A 15,175-nucleotide genomic window follows, 5' to 3' on the forward strand; every position below is an offset into this window, starting at 1 on the left:
TACAAACGGTTCTTGATGAAATTGTTTCTCTTAAAGCAAAATACGCCCGTACAATGGTTGTGATTAGTACTCTTCGATGTGATAAATAGCTTTTGATCGAAAAACAGAAAAATTGCACTCAGAATTAAGCGGCATGCATAAAAATAGTATTGAAGATGTCACCTCTACTCTTGCCTTGTGGTTGTATGCATGTATGTGGGTGCCGTGATATGAAAATTAAAAGTGCAAAAAATAAAACAAAACATTAACCTAACTGTACATCTGCTATAAACGCGAATGCTGTCCCGCCCTCTCCCGCAAGTACTATTTCTAACAGCTCTGACTCAGTTATTACTGAGCAAAGAAATATTTCATCCGATGAAGCGACGCTTAGAGCATTTGAGAGAAAATTCCTGCTTAAGATTTTTGGACCTTTGCACATTGGCAACGGCGAATATCGCAGGCGATGGAACGATGAGCTGTATGAGCTTTACGACGACATAGACTTAGCGCAGCGAATAAAGATCCAGCGGCCAGGTTGGCTGGGTCATGTCGACCGAATGTATACAAACGCTCCGGCTCTGAAAGTATTTGATGCGGTACCAGATGGTGGGAGCAGAGGAAGAGGAAGGCCTTTTCTGCGTTGCAAAGATCAGGTGGAGAAGGACTTGGCTTCACTTGGTGTGTCCATTTGGCGCCGGTTAGCACGAGAGAGAAACGACTATCGTGCTTTGTTAAACTCGGTCAAAATCGCATAAGCGGTTATCGTGCCAATTAGGAAGCAGAAGAAAGAAATATTTCTTCTGCTGTTCTGGTACAGCCAACTGAGCAATTTAGTAACTCTGCTGCTGTCTCGCATGGTCATATGGTCGATCCCGCTGCATCCAATGCTGTTGTTATATTGACTTCATCTTACACTAGAGTCGCTTGTCAAGTTAATACTGCAGAGAAAAGCAATGTTTCACATTCTCCACCTGACCTTTGCAACGCATAGGAGGCCTTCTTCTTCCTTTCCTACCATTCTTGGTACCGGACCGAGTAGTTTCAGAGTCGGAGCGTTTGCATACATTCGGACGACTTGATTTAGCGAGCTAGGCCGATAGGTCTTTGTGGCCGTAAACCTCATACAGCTTATTGTTATTAGTTTTTTTTTAATGTAAGTCGAATATATCAAACACCCAAAGTAAGTGGCAGCAGACCCACCCGCCCTAATGTATTCCACTTGGGCATTGTTTTGTTGTATGCGTGACTAGCAGTAAAGTAGTGTTGGGTAGAGCTTTTTGTTGAACTATTTTTCGAAGCAAAAACAATAATGAGTTTCTAAAAGTTTTAAATTGTTAAAATTTGTGAGTAGAGTTATGAAGTTTGCAGTGGCCGAGTTTTAAGCACTGAGTAGCCATTCAATTGAAGTTCGATTTTCCTGCTGCAACGAAAAGTGTTTGGCAAACAAATGTGTGTTTTTTTTTTTTTTTGGTTTTGTTTGGTAGGGGTAAGGAAGTCAACGAAGTTTGAAAAGTTAAGCACATATTCGAGATGATATGGAAGATAAAAGATTTTAATTAGCTGCTTTGTCTTCAAAAGTTGCTCTTAACTCAATTTATTACTTATTAATTTTAAGCAGCTACTTGATTTTTTATAACAGCTCAGTTGCGCATAAGGTTACTTGCAACATCATAAGTCGTTTGCTTGGAATATTTTATACGGAAGAAAATTTTCTACTTCGTATGCAAAAAAAAAACAAAATTATCACAAATCAACGCGATTTTTTAGCGACTTTAAACTTATATTTTGTTGTACTAAAATTGAATGAACTATGAATAAACTGTGTGCCCAGAAGTTTTCTCGAAATTCTGTAGAAAAAGTTGAAATTTTTTCTGTAAATTTGTGTACTTATAATTTTTGTGAATTGTGCTTGAATGCTTGGAACTTTTATTTGCAAAGTTTTTGTCAGCATTTAGCATGAGAAATATGGTGAATATGGTGAAAATCTAATAAAAGTGATTGCTACCTTGGAACAGGCGCCAAAATGCTCAGAATGAGAAAAGGAGTCTACTTAGCCATGTCTGTCCGCCCGTTTACACGTTTGTCCGTGCATACGACAACTCGAGCAAAAGTTGGTGCACATATTACTCTCTCTCCAAGATTGGTTGGTATTCTAGATGGGCGAAATCGATCATTAACCACGAGCAATTTCTATATAACGGTAATTTACAAAAAAAAAAACAAAAAAAAATGTGATGTCTCTTTTTTCGATGAAGTAAAATTACTCAAATTTCAGGCAAATGGTGAAGCAAAATAAAGAAAAAAATTTTGATAAACGGGAAATGCCGAGCCCACGTTTGGCTAAATGTGTGTATCTCGATAACGAGCTAATAAAATACTCGCCCAAACTTGGTTTATGTATTGATGTTGTTTGACAAATGAGACACCTCCGTTTCATGTCACCTCAGAACGGCAGATGATTTTGTATGCGGAACTTTTTCATTCTTGGAGGCCACCACTATTAGAAAAAACATTTTTAACATTTGGACGGTGGTTCGAAGCTACGCCGAATCCGAATGGTAGTCGTGCACCTACCCAATTGGCTACGACGGTCGCCACACATTCTAACTTGTTTTGAATGAGACAGCTTTTCGATAGCTTTTTGTATGCTCAACACGGTTTTAATGCCTAAGCCACCCATCGTCTTCTGGTTTTGAGAAAAGTGGATATGAAAAGCCATTGGAGGGGTTTTTGAGTTCTTTCACTTTTCTCAAAAGCTTGACGTGCTAGAGGCTTCAACTTACTTAATTACTCAAATTAAATACTACACTACAATAAACATACGCACAAATATTAAATATGAATAAAGAAAATAACATTTTTAATAAGAAAGAGTTAAGCCAAGCTCTAATTTTTTTATTATATACTAAGTCGCTTTTTAAGAAAAGTAGTTGAATGGGGAATTGTTGAAACCCAGTTTTTATGAAAGTCCGCGTTGCATGCAGGGTCAGCAGGAAAGTCGTCTTAGATACGTAAGCACATTATTAATATACTTAGAAAATTTTGAGCCCTATGTTCCATATAAAATATATATAAAAGGATCGAAGAAAGAATTATAAAAGAGTAACTCTATTATTTCAGATTTAATTATTTGATATGATGTCCGAAACCTAGCTATTTCCAAGTAATTCGATTTTAAAGAATATCTAATATATATATTTTTGTTTGTTTGTACGTTAACTTTATTTTAATATTCGTTCAAGGATCCGATTTCTTTATTCCTATTTATAGTTAAAGGGTATGCCAGTTAATAAAAATCTTTAATACAATTTGAAGAAAGCCCTGACAATTAAAAATCGCTGCTTGATAAACTTTTGAGTTTACAATTTTACGCTAAGTGTTTCCTACTTCACACCATTTACATTTTTTTGTTTTTGTATAGGAACTCTTCTGCAAATTATTCTACGCTCAAATTTTTGATTCGTGGATTGCAAATCTCCATAAAACGTTGCCTGAGCGGAATCTTGAAAATATTCTGGCCAAACGTTATATCAAACCCGGACTTATGGAATAAAACTCAACAAATGCCCGTGCTTCTTGAGATATGAAAGCGAAAATAGGGCTGGATTGACCATGTCCTACGCAGAGGAAGCGGAGGCTTAACAAGAACTGCCATTGATAACACTAGACGAGGGAGTCCAGCAAATAACTGGAAACGACTTCTACAACTAGCAGCCCGCTCCATGAACCTAGAACCATGAAGCTAGAGTGAAGTGAAAGCCTTGGCGTAGAGCCGTCTACGAAAAGGGAAATCTTGTTGTGGCTCTTTGTCCTCAGCACGTAGCACATACCGGTATTTTGATAATCTAAGCGGCCAAAAGTCAATTTTGTAAAATGCATTAATTGATTTTAATAATGAATATAATAGAAAGATTACACAATAGAGTATTTACTCCACCCCCTCTCGCGCTTTCTCGTCGCGTGCGCTACCGCCGTATTGGCAGTCAAAAGTTCATTGCTTATCACTCTACACATATCTCGCTCGGCGTTCGGCAAGCAACAAATCTTCAAAAAAGTAAAGTTAATTTATTTAAAGTTATATGTTTCGTTTTAATGATGGAAATTGAAGCTTCAGGTATGTTTTTTCCAAATTTAATAAATATTTTATAGATTTTGTTCATTAATACGGTAATTTATTGAATTCCGTACAAGGAGAAATAGTGCATTTTTTACACATATTTTTTTTATTTGTTAAGCTGAAAGTTATACTTCCAAGTCCGTCCAAGCTTGAATTTTTTTTCAGATTGTGTACATATGCTTTGAGATGTAGAATAAAGTAGAATTAGCCGCAGAAAACCGCAGTTTAATTAATTGTGGAATTTCAAAAGTTTCATGGAATAGTTCTTTTTTAAAGCGTTTTCTATACTTGTTATTTTTTGGTTTGTTTAAGGTTCTCAAGGCACTTCAGGGGTTCGAATTGTGACTCGAAAATACCTATTTGACCGCATGCAAGCTCAATTAGAATTAATTAGAATTAAATAGTTTAACCCTCGCCATGACAATGGTAGATGGCAAAGTGTGCCACGCTGCTTCTGGCACAACTTCTACCAATAAGTGCTATATTTGTGGCGCTACATCCAAAGATTTTAATCAGCTGCATTCAAAGCACGATACTAACCACGAATGCCTTGAGTTTGGTTTATCTGTTTTGCACGCCAGGATAAGACTCTTTGAGAGTACTCTCCATCTTGCCTGATCGAAAGAGAAAGAAAGACAGAAGCAGAAAAAACGCTCGAGATAGACAGGAAACTTGAAATCCAACGGAGATTCCGTAACGAGACTGGCTTGCTTGTTGATATGCCAAAAGCTAACTTTGGAAACACGAATGATGGTAACACAAGCAGGAGATTTTTCGAAGATCCAAAGTTAGCTGCTGAAATAACCGGAGTCAACTATGATCTCATTTATCGGTTAAAAGTCATATTGGAGACAATTTCATGCGAACATAAAGTGGACTCGGAGAAGTATGATAAATATGCATTTGACACAGCTCAGTTGTACGTTGAATTATACCCATGGCACCCGACGACACCGACAATGCACAAAATACTTGTGCATGGTGCATTAATCATAAAAAATGCATTGATGCCTATTGGGCAACTTTCGGAGGAAGCTGCAGAAGCAAGGAATAAACATTTTAGAACTTACCGCCAAGACTTCGCAAGAAAATTTTCCCGAGAAAACTGCAATAGAGACATTTTTAATCGACTTTTTTAAGTTCAGACCTTTTATTTAGCAACACTAGAAATGTGAAAAGAGGAAAATTAAAATCATATTTACCGGAAACGTTAAGTTTACTCATTCCAGCCCAACTTAACGAATCTGAATCATCAGATAATGAAAATTAGTAATTTTTTCCTTTAATTTGTTTCATTTTGCTTTAGTTCTTATTGACGTAAGATTATTGATTGAATAAAATTTTTTTTTTTTGGTTCAAATAATGTATTTTATTTGACACCTTCTGTGAAACTTGGCATTTGATAATAAATAACACAGTCCTGCGAGGGGAGTTTCTAGAATGGCTGTACTTGTTTCTTGTAGTTTTTTATGCGCTGAAAACGAATCTGACCTTCAAAATGCTCCCTCACGTCAGGATTTTTGGTAAATGAAGGCTAAAAGGTCAAAAAATAGCCATTTTAGCCATTTTTGATAATTTTTTTTGGGATAGAAAATTTTTTTTTTCAATTTTCGACGAAAAGGTCGCATAGTACAACTCTTTAGCTTTAAAACCCATTTTTTAAAATTATTGTACGATTTTTTAAAAAAAAGTTATGACATTTTGAAATTAACAGTTTCAGTTACGTATACGTTGGGTATAACGTCTATTGGCGTAACTGAAACTATTACTTGCGTCCCTCAAGGCATTTAAAATTTACAAGGTGATTAGAAATGTCAGAAAATGATTTTAAATCTTCAATTCCTACAAAAACCATAAATTCTAAACACATCAAGGTAAGCAGTTTTTAGTTTAGTGCTCACATAGAAAACTGACAAAAAGTACCCCAAATGATATTGGTTTCCATTTATGTACAGGTGGAATCTATAAAGCCTCCCACTTTTTAAGTGGTGCAAGTTGTTACATGAACAGAATTGTAACAGAAAAACATCAAATAACTTAACTTCACCAAATTTTCGTCGGATTACTTGTAAACATAGTTTTGTTTATACGCTGCCGCGCCATTTGACTGATTTGATGGATTTATTACCACAATTTGCTGGTGGCCAGAAAAATTATTTCGCGTATAACAGCAAAAAATAAATATTAACTTGTAACAAAGTACATGTTGCAGCAAATGAGGGAAGTTGTATACATATATGTATATATATATAAATGTGTCTGCCGCGGCTGCGAGTTACATGCTCCATTCGATCACCTTCGGAAGACACACTGAGGTGTGAGTCACTCCACAAAATATTTGATGGACTGTAGTTTGTTTATTTCTAACACTTGGAAATATACCATTAGCTGTATTTTAGCAACGCCGATTTTACTCTTCGAATTCATGCTGTAGCCCTGCTATGGGGGAAATGGCAACTTTTCTCCAAACAGCAGTTTTTGCCACCCTGAAAGTAGCCGATAACTAGATAATCGTGAGGAGATGGAGCGGGAAACAGATTGGAGTTTTCAATGACAGTCAGGCTGCACTGAAGGCCCTGGATAACGCGAAGCAAACCTCAAAGATTGTTCAAGAATGTAAGAAGAAGCTCAATTCTGTCGCATGACAAAACAGGCTTGTACTTATATGGGTAACGGGACCTTCCGGTTTTGAAATCACCCATGAATTGTCCAACCTTGGATCATCGGTGCCCCCACAGAGACCAGAGCCAATAATCGGAATCAGTTCCACAGGAATCAAGAATTGGATCAGCGATTATGTAGGCAATCTACAAAAAGAGCGATGGTCCGGTCTAGAACGCTGCAGAACTGCAAAGTGTTTTGTGACAAGTCCGAACAGAAAACTTTCAAACTTTCTATAGGGTGGGCCATGTAAAATTTACTTTTTGAATCGGCTATAAAAAAAAAAAACTAATCAATATTTTTTCAAACTTTTTTTTATTTTGAAGATTGAACATTGTCATTTATGAATGAAAAATAATATCGTTCAAATGACTGCCATGACTGGCTGTACAGTAGGCCATTCGATCAACCCAATTTTTGAGCACATTTTCGATTGTTTGGGCTCCAATTTCATGAATGGCAACTTCGATTTCGTGTTTTAAAGCATCAATCGTCTCTGGATGGTTCGCATAGCATTTGTCCTTAACGGCTCCCCACAAAAAATAGTCCAACGGGCTTACATCACAGCTCCGAGGCGGCCAATTGATATCGGAATTTCGGCTGATTATTCGGTTTTCAAAAACGGTAGCCAAAAGTTCGAGTGTAACTTTGGCAGTGTGACAAGTTGCACCGTTCTGTTGAAACCAAATGCCGTCCATGTCATCCTCTTCAATTTTTGGAAACAGAAACTCGTTGAGCATGTCACGGTAACGCTCGCCATTTACTGTACCCGCGGCTCCTCGCTTATTTTCGAAAAAATGGCCCGATGATGCCGCCAGGCCAAAAACCGCACCAAACAGTGACTCGCTGTGGATGCATTTGCTTCTCTACAGTAACGTGTGGATTTTCTGAGCCCCAAATCTGAAAATCTTGCTTATTGACGTAGCCACCGATGTGAAAATGAGCTTCATCAGAAAAGATGATTTTTCGTTTCTCACAGTTTGAGTAGAAGACTCACCACTTTGGAAAGAGGTTTTCAATATTTTCCAATTTTGTTTAAGCGTATAGCGTCCTATTTCGTAAATGCCAAACCTTTAAGTAAATTATGAACGCATTTAACATGCCATTTGTGTTGCCATTCTCAAAAAAATAGGTGGTTCAAAAAGCAAACGCTACATGGCCCACCCTGTACTAAAACTTAGAAGAAAAGACGTTTGGTTGATGGTCGGTATTATTACAGGACACAACGCATGGGGTCAGCATATGACCACCATTGGAATCATTGAGGACCCAATGTGCCTGTCCTGCTTGGAGGAGGCGGATAGCACTGAGCACTTTCTCTGTGAGTGTCTTGCCTTTGCTAGAGCTACGAGTTTTGGGTTCCGATGTCATGAGAATGAGTAATATTCGTTCTCGAAAACTGCAGAATATTTACAGATTTGTCAAAGAATCTGGAAAATTCTCACAGGACTAACTATCTCTATCGCTGTCTCTTTTCTTTCCTATCTCTTTCTCTGATACTTTTCTCCTTCCCTCCTTGACTATCTACGCCCTTTCCAGAGCTTTAAATACAATGGGCTTTTCAGACTGAGTGTTTTAGGAGCCACCAAATCTCCTGGTGCTCCTTGGCTCAAGCTTTTCAAATTTCAAATTTCAAAATTAAGCCCTCAGTAGTTGGTACGCACCGAATTTATGCAAATTTAAAAAAGTGATTCGGTGAAATTTACCTCAGTGTGTAGTTCGCGTACTTTTTTGCATGTACAATCAATATCAGAAGAAAGTGTCATCGATATATTGACAAGTCTAGGACATTATCATCGTCTTGAATGTGAAAATTGAAAATGAATTATTTCATCATGCAAATAATATAAAAATTGTCCTCCTCACTTTCTTTTTGAGACCGAGTTCTAGACCACATTGCCGTTCTTGCTCTAAAAGAAAAACACTCCTTCTAGAAATGGAATTAGAAAATATAAAAACCCACTTTTGACAGAACTAACTTAAATATTTGTACGTACATACGGTCAGCGTCGGCAGCGGTGAATGTCATGCTGCATCTATTAGAGATTGAGGCCTAGAGCAAACCATTAGCGGCGAAATAGGTACTCAGGTTAAGAGAATCCTCTCACTTATCCACCAACAGGAAGGGTCACGCAAAAATACTAGACGAACACCCCTTCTTATCCCAAACAACAGTGTTTTGTAACTCAGCAGAGCTGCACTTCAATGTACATCCTTTACCACAACTTTTCCAACGAGGGAAGATTGGACCATTGGGGTAATGGACAATAGAAGAGGAGTCAGTATCTATCCCAAGATCCCAAGCTCAATGAATACGTAGGCGGTTGCCTTTATTCTGAAGTAATCTGGTTAACGGATCATTGTAGCGTATTTCAAGCTGAAGTTCTGGCTATCAGAGAGAAGAAAGAAGAAAGAAAAGTGTTCTCACCACAAGAGAAATAAATACATGTTCAGATAGTCAATCGACTCTGAAATCATTACAATCACCTAATATTAACTCAGAGACAGTGAAGCAATGTATCGAAGTTTTGACAGAACTATCAGAGCACTTATCAATAAATCTGCGCTGGGTACGACTGGTTCACAGAGACATAGAATGTAACTGCAAAGTATATGAACTAGCGATGTAACCAGATATTGCGCACATACCTCTGGCAACATGTAAGCTATTCTACTAATAGACAAATCCACCATCAAATCTGCCAACGTGCTATGGACTCAGTGCCTGACTTACACAACGAGTAGGATGACGTCACCAGAATGGAACAAGCAGGCGAGAAATCTTTTTGGGGTTCTAACAAGGCACTGTCTTATAGGCAGGCATGCCAGCAGACTGGTAGCATCCTATAACGACTACTACTGAGGCTGTAAGGACATAAGAGTACAAGAGAGATTATAGAACACTTTCTATGCGAGCTCTAAGAAGGTTCAATATTTTAGCAAAAAGTTTTTTAAATAAGTTGACAGAAGTAGCCAATTTAAAACTAACAAGAATTGTTTAAATACATTGAAGCCAAAGATTGGTTCAATGAGGAGAGTGTAGAGTGAGGAGAGGGGACTGCTCTGGTGGTATCACAATGACCCTACAGCAGGCCTAGGTGTGTCAAATGTCAACCTTTATAACTACCTACGAACAAAACCGACACTCGGTTGTAGCGCCACATAAGATTTAGAGGCACGCCTTGCGAGAGCTGCACATTTGCAGAGAATGTGCTCTCGGGTTCGTAAACTCTTCCTATCTAGGCTTAGATCCCTATTTGATGCTCTTCTGGACGGAAAGATAAACAGTTTAGCATGCCTCTGTCATGAATTATTCATTCAGTGTCGAGTGAACTTTTTGTTTTCCCTATCTTTAACGAACTCCTGTTGTGTGGGTTTTTTGAGCCCACAAAACTGTTCTGGTCCACGCAATTTTCAAGTAGTATCGCATAGGCAATCTGCCCGTCCGTTGCTATTATAACCATTGTGAATTGGTACAGAACCAAAAAAAAAACGATGTTATTTGCGCTCAGAGTATTGAAGTCAGTGAAGAAGTTCTCAGAGAGATTAGAAGGAATATAAAGCTGCTTGATTGTCTGACGAAAAGAAAAAGCAAAGTTTTGTTTCTTCGTAGATGTGCCGAATGCAATCTTTGCTACAGATTTTTATATCTTGGATTTCCGCTTGAAATACTGTGGGATAAACGCCCATGGCTACCGGTCTGTTACAGCTCGGGCTTAAAGACGCCCACAACAGTTCTGCCTTTCGTAAGTTACTGTGTACCAGATTTTCTGTGTATTCGATTTTCTGTGTACCAGAAATTCTAATTAAATCCATGGTATTGATATGAGAAGTTAGTGAAAGTTTTAATTTTTTTATCAATGTTTAAAGTTTGATGTACATAGTTTTTCCTAGACAATGAGTTATACTACTTATATAATACAAAAATATTGAACTCTACAAAAAAAAAAAAAAATCAAAGAAAAAAAGTCATAACTGGTGAAAATGCTGATTTGCCATCATCGCAGGGTGTATTATATAATTACACGGTGAAAGATATGAAGTGTTACCAACTTCACGCTGCTTGTATCTGTAAAACAGCTAATGACATCAATGTCAAAATTGTTCAAATGACAGTTCAATATATTGTTCATAAGCCATCAAAAGCATTTTTGTTTCAGATTTGTTGTATTTTTTTTTTTCTGTGATGGAATTCAAACGCAATAGTGTGATTGCGTTATGTTTGGCTGGAAAATCACAACCAGCCAAATCAAATCAACCAAAATCAACAAAATCGTGAGGTCAGTCACCTCAAAGTGAATAAAATGTTTGTGTATCGCACTATAAAACGTTACAATGATACTGGTAGCATTGCAAAACGCTATGGGGGTGGATAAAAAAAAACCGCAACAACGCCAGAAATGGTTCGGAAAGTCAAGGCTCGACTTCAACGAAATCCACGTCGAAGTGGAAGAAAAATGGCCAAAGAACTGAAAATATCGCAAGACAGCATTCGACGCATATTGAAAAATGAGCTCAAGGCCAAGGCTTACAAGTTCCAAAAAGCACACGATCTTTCCCCGCAGCAAAAAAAAGTTCGGTGCGAAAGAGCAAAGGAGTTGTTGCGCTTGCACGAACGTGGCGAATTTCCTAACACTGTGTTTTCTGATGAAAAAAATTGCCCAATTGAGCAGTTCATAAACACTCAAAACGATCGTCTTTACTTGACCGAACGCTCATACGAGAATTTGAGCTTACGTATGGCCACTCGAAGCAATTTCCCGCCGCAAGTGTTGGTTTGGGTCGCTGTGACCGCTGATGGACGCTCTCCAATCGTTTTTATCGAGCCTGGTGTCCAAGTGAATGCGACTTATTATCGGGAAAATGTTTTAGAACTGCTTTAGAGCCGAGGACACGCAAACATTTCGGTCGTAGACCATGGACGTTCCAACAGGACTCGGCACCGTCTCATAAAGCTCGTGTGAACCAAGAATGGTTAAAAAATCATGTCCCACACCTCATTTCGTCCACACAGTGGCTTTCGAATTCGCCAGATGCAAATCCGATGGACTATTCCATCTGGTCCATTTTGGAGAGCAAGGTGAGGACTAAAAAATATGCCAGTATGGATGCGCTGAAAAAAGCGATTATACGAGAATGAGCTAAAATACCTCGAGATTACATTTGTACAGCATGCAACTCATTTTTTGACCGTTTGAAGGCTATAGTCAAAGCAAAAGGTGCTCGAATCGAGCTAAAGTGAATACTCGTATAGGTATGTTAAAATTGTAAACATTTGTGAACAATTTTGAACAAAAAAGTTATGGTGTTTTGAATAGGTAACACTTCATATCGTTCACCTTGTAATATAAGCCCACTCTGAGCAACACCATCAATCACCTCATACCCTTTTTATTATTTTTACTCGAATATGTATTCAAAAGTGCTAAACAACGATGGTTACGAGTATTCACAATTTCCTACTTTTAAATTTCATGAAGATGGATCTGAAATTTTCTAGTGCAGAATCTCATTGGAAATTTGTTTGTAAAACCTTTGTCTGAGCGATATGTCGGCAGCTGCTAATTTTTTAAGTTTTTTTTATTGCTGAATGTCTGCCCATTTACTGATTTTTTTTTTTTTTGTTTTGTTTTGCTATCGATTTGCTCGTTTCAACATGAAAATCATTGTACTTTTTCGATTTATTATTGTTTTTTGTTCTGTGCTACTCATGTCTTTGTTTATTTAAAAACACATATTTATTGTTTGAAAACACATTGATGTTGCCGCTCTTTATTGGCTTCCACTTCTGTACTCAATACATTCCTGATTTTTTTTTTCTTATTTTTTTCAATCTGCTCAAAATTGCTAGCAGACTGCAATGACGCGCAAAATAATAATAAAAATTATAAAAAATCAGTCTGCAAAGCTAAGCAATGTATGTATGTAGCGTTGCTATAGAGCTTTTTTTATTGTGAACATAATAATGTGAAGAATAACAGACTTGCGAGTAGAGAGAGTAGAGAACACTTTTATTTGTCTCCTAACACTGGAGAAAATTTTCAGCTATTAGAGAATTGATTTGTTATTGTAGTAGCGTCGATTGTAGAGCGTAGAGAAGAAGTAGTTAGAGAATTGATCAATCCAAGTCTTTCTGAAAGTCTGAGTAAAGTAAATTTGCAGTTTTCCCAGGTTGGGGATTTTAAGCGAGTTTCCTTTCTGTTTTAAAGTGCGTGGTCGCGGAGGAGTTTTGAATAAATAAATAAATAAGTCTGAGTAAAGTAAATTTGCAGTTTTCCCAGGTTGGGGATTTTAAGCGAGTTTCCTTTCTGTTTTAAAGTGCGTGGTCGCGGAGGAGTTTTGAATAAATAAATAAATAAAAAAAAAGTAAGTAAATAAAGAAATAAATAAAAATAAGAAAAAACAATTAAAATGCAAATATTTTGGCCATGAAGAGGTTTGTATAGAGGTTTTCGGAAACGGGAAATTTTAATTCTATTTTCACCAAAAAATGGCCGCTAGGCAGCGATTTGGAGCAAAAAATATGAAAAATTACGTACATTTGTCTATTTTCGCGCAAAGAAGGACAAGAATTATGATTTAATTTGATTTCCAGATTAACTGACCTAAGAAAAAGTAATTTTCTCCCGATTTCATATAAATTCTATAAAAACAAAGCAGTTGCTTTTATCTTTAATTTGGCGCATCATTTAACAATAACTGACTTTTTCTATTTTTTATTTCCTTGATTATTATTATTATTAGGCTACTGCGCACTGCGACCAAAGTAGATCTATTATGAAAAGCCTGCTGAGCTTTGGGGCTTTTTAAAAATTTTAGCACGTTCTAGTTTTTATTGTTCTATAGTTTATAAGGAGGAGCAATATTACCGAGGAGCTCTAGCCGTTTTCTGCTAAGTGCAGGATATTTACAAATAATGTGCTGTGAATCTTCAATGTATATTTCACAGAATAGGCAAATGATGATCTCAGAGAGGCCAATTTGGTTTAACTGATATCTCAGGCTACAGCGGCCTGTGAGGTAAGTAGTTAAAAGTTTTAAGTCCACTCTGCCAAGTGCAAGTAGCTTATCAGAAATTCCTCTGTCAGGCGTTAGGAACTGTTTCGCTTGTCGCTGACCGATTGATTTTCGCCAGTGTTCAACGAACTTCATCACTTCCCACCTCCTGAGAATTTCGTTGGTTGATGTGGCCATTTGTAAATCCACAGAAAGGTTCACGACCCCTTTTTTTGCTATTTGGTCCGCTATTTCGTTCCCCTCGTGCCCTTCAAATCGAGGAACCCAACCCAATAATATTTTGTTGAAGTTCCTTAGCATATTAAGAAGGTTCAAGTAGTTATATAATTACCATTTTTGAGGTGATTGTAGTTGATAGAAGGGCTTTCAAAGCCGCCTGACTATCTGAAAGGATGTAAATGTGAATTCCTCAAATTTTTTTTATGAAGACATTCCATCACACATATCTCAATGGCATATATTTCTTTCTGCCTCGAAGATAGTTGGTTAGAGACCCATTTGACTCATTTTTTTTAATTTGAATTCATTGATTCCCGTCCCTGTACTACCATCTTCTAATTTCGATCCATCAGTGCACCATATCTGGCATCCGGGTCTGAAGGTGATAGAATTATTTGTTCAAGCCGCAAGTTCCTTAATGAGTAGGTACTTGTAAGTTCCTGAAGTGAATGGGTTTGGGGGATAATGTATCCACCCTGTGAAGAATAGGAGTGGGTCGGACGCTTCCAATATCCTTTGATGTCCTCTCATATCTCCAGTTTTTAGGTCGGAATTGCCTTTTAGTCTCAAAGCTCTCAAACGTGATTCTTTTTCAATTAATGGGAAGCGGTGGTATGCGTAGGACTGCCCCAGTAGGACATGTTTTCACTGCTCCTGTTATACCGACGCAGACGAGGCGGTACAATTTGTTGAGATCATTTGCCGCCTTTCGTTGCTTTAGGCCACCATACTATAGAAGCATAGGTTTAGCAACTGTAGTGAATGCCCCATAAGTCATTCTGAGGCTCAGATCTCGTGGTTTTCCAAAAAGCCTTGTACAGGCATAGAATGCCCCTGTGGCTTTGCAAGATGAGAGTTCCAAGTGAGCGCTTTGTCAAGGTTGATACAAAGGTAAATAGTTCGCTTCAGTGGAGGGTTGAAGAGTCCATTTATTTAGGACAAGAAATTTGATGTTGATGTTCCTTTTCCTGGTGAACTTCCTTCATAATAAATTGAATACACAAAAAAAAATTTTGTAACGTTACAATTTAGTGTCGTTCTTAGACAGAACATAGGGCGAAGTTCTCCGGTTCTTGGTTTTACGGCTACTAACCCTGCGCAACCCCCCGTACATACTGAGATTAGGGTTATAAATTATCTTCTTTCACGCCATCATTCTTCATTTTCTTTCAAAGAATT

Source organism: Anastrepha ludens, chromosome 4, assembly GCF_028408465.1.
Source record: "Anastrepha ludens isolate Willacy chromosome 4, idAnaLude1.1, whole genome shotgun sequence".
Classification (NCBI taxonomy): Eukaryota; Metazoa; Arthropoda; class Insecta; order Diptera; family Tephritidae; genus Anastrepha; species Anastrepha ludens.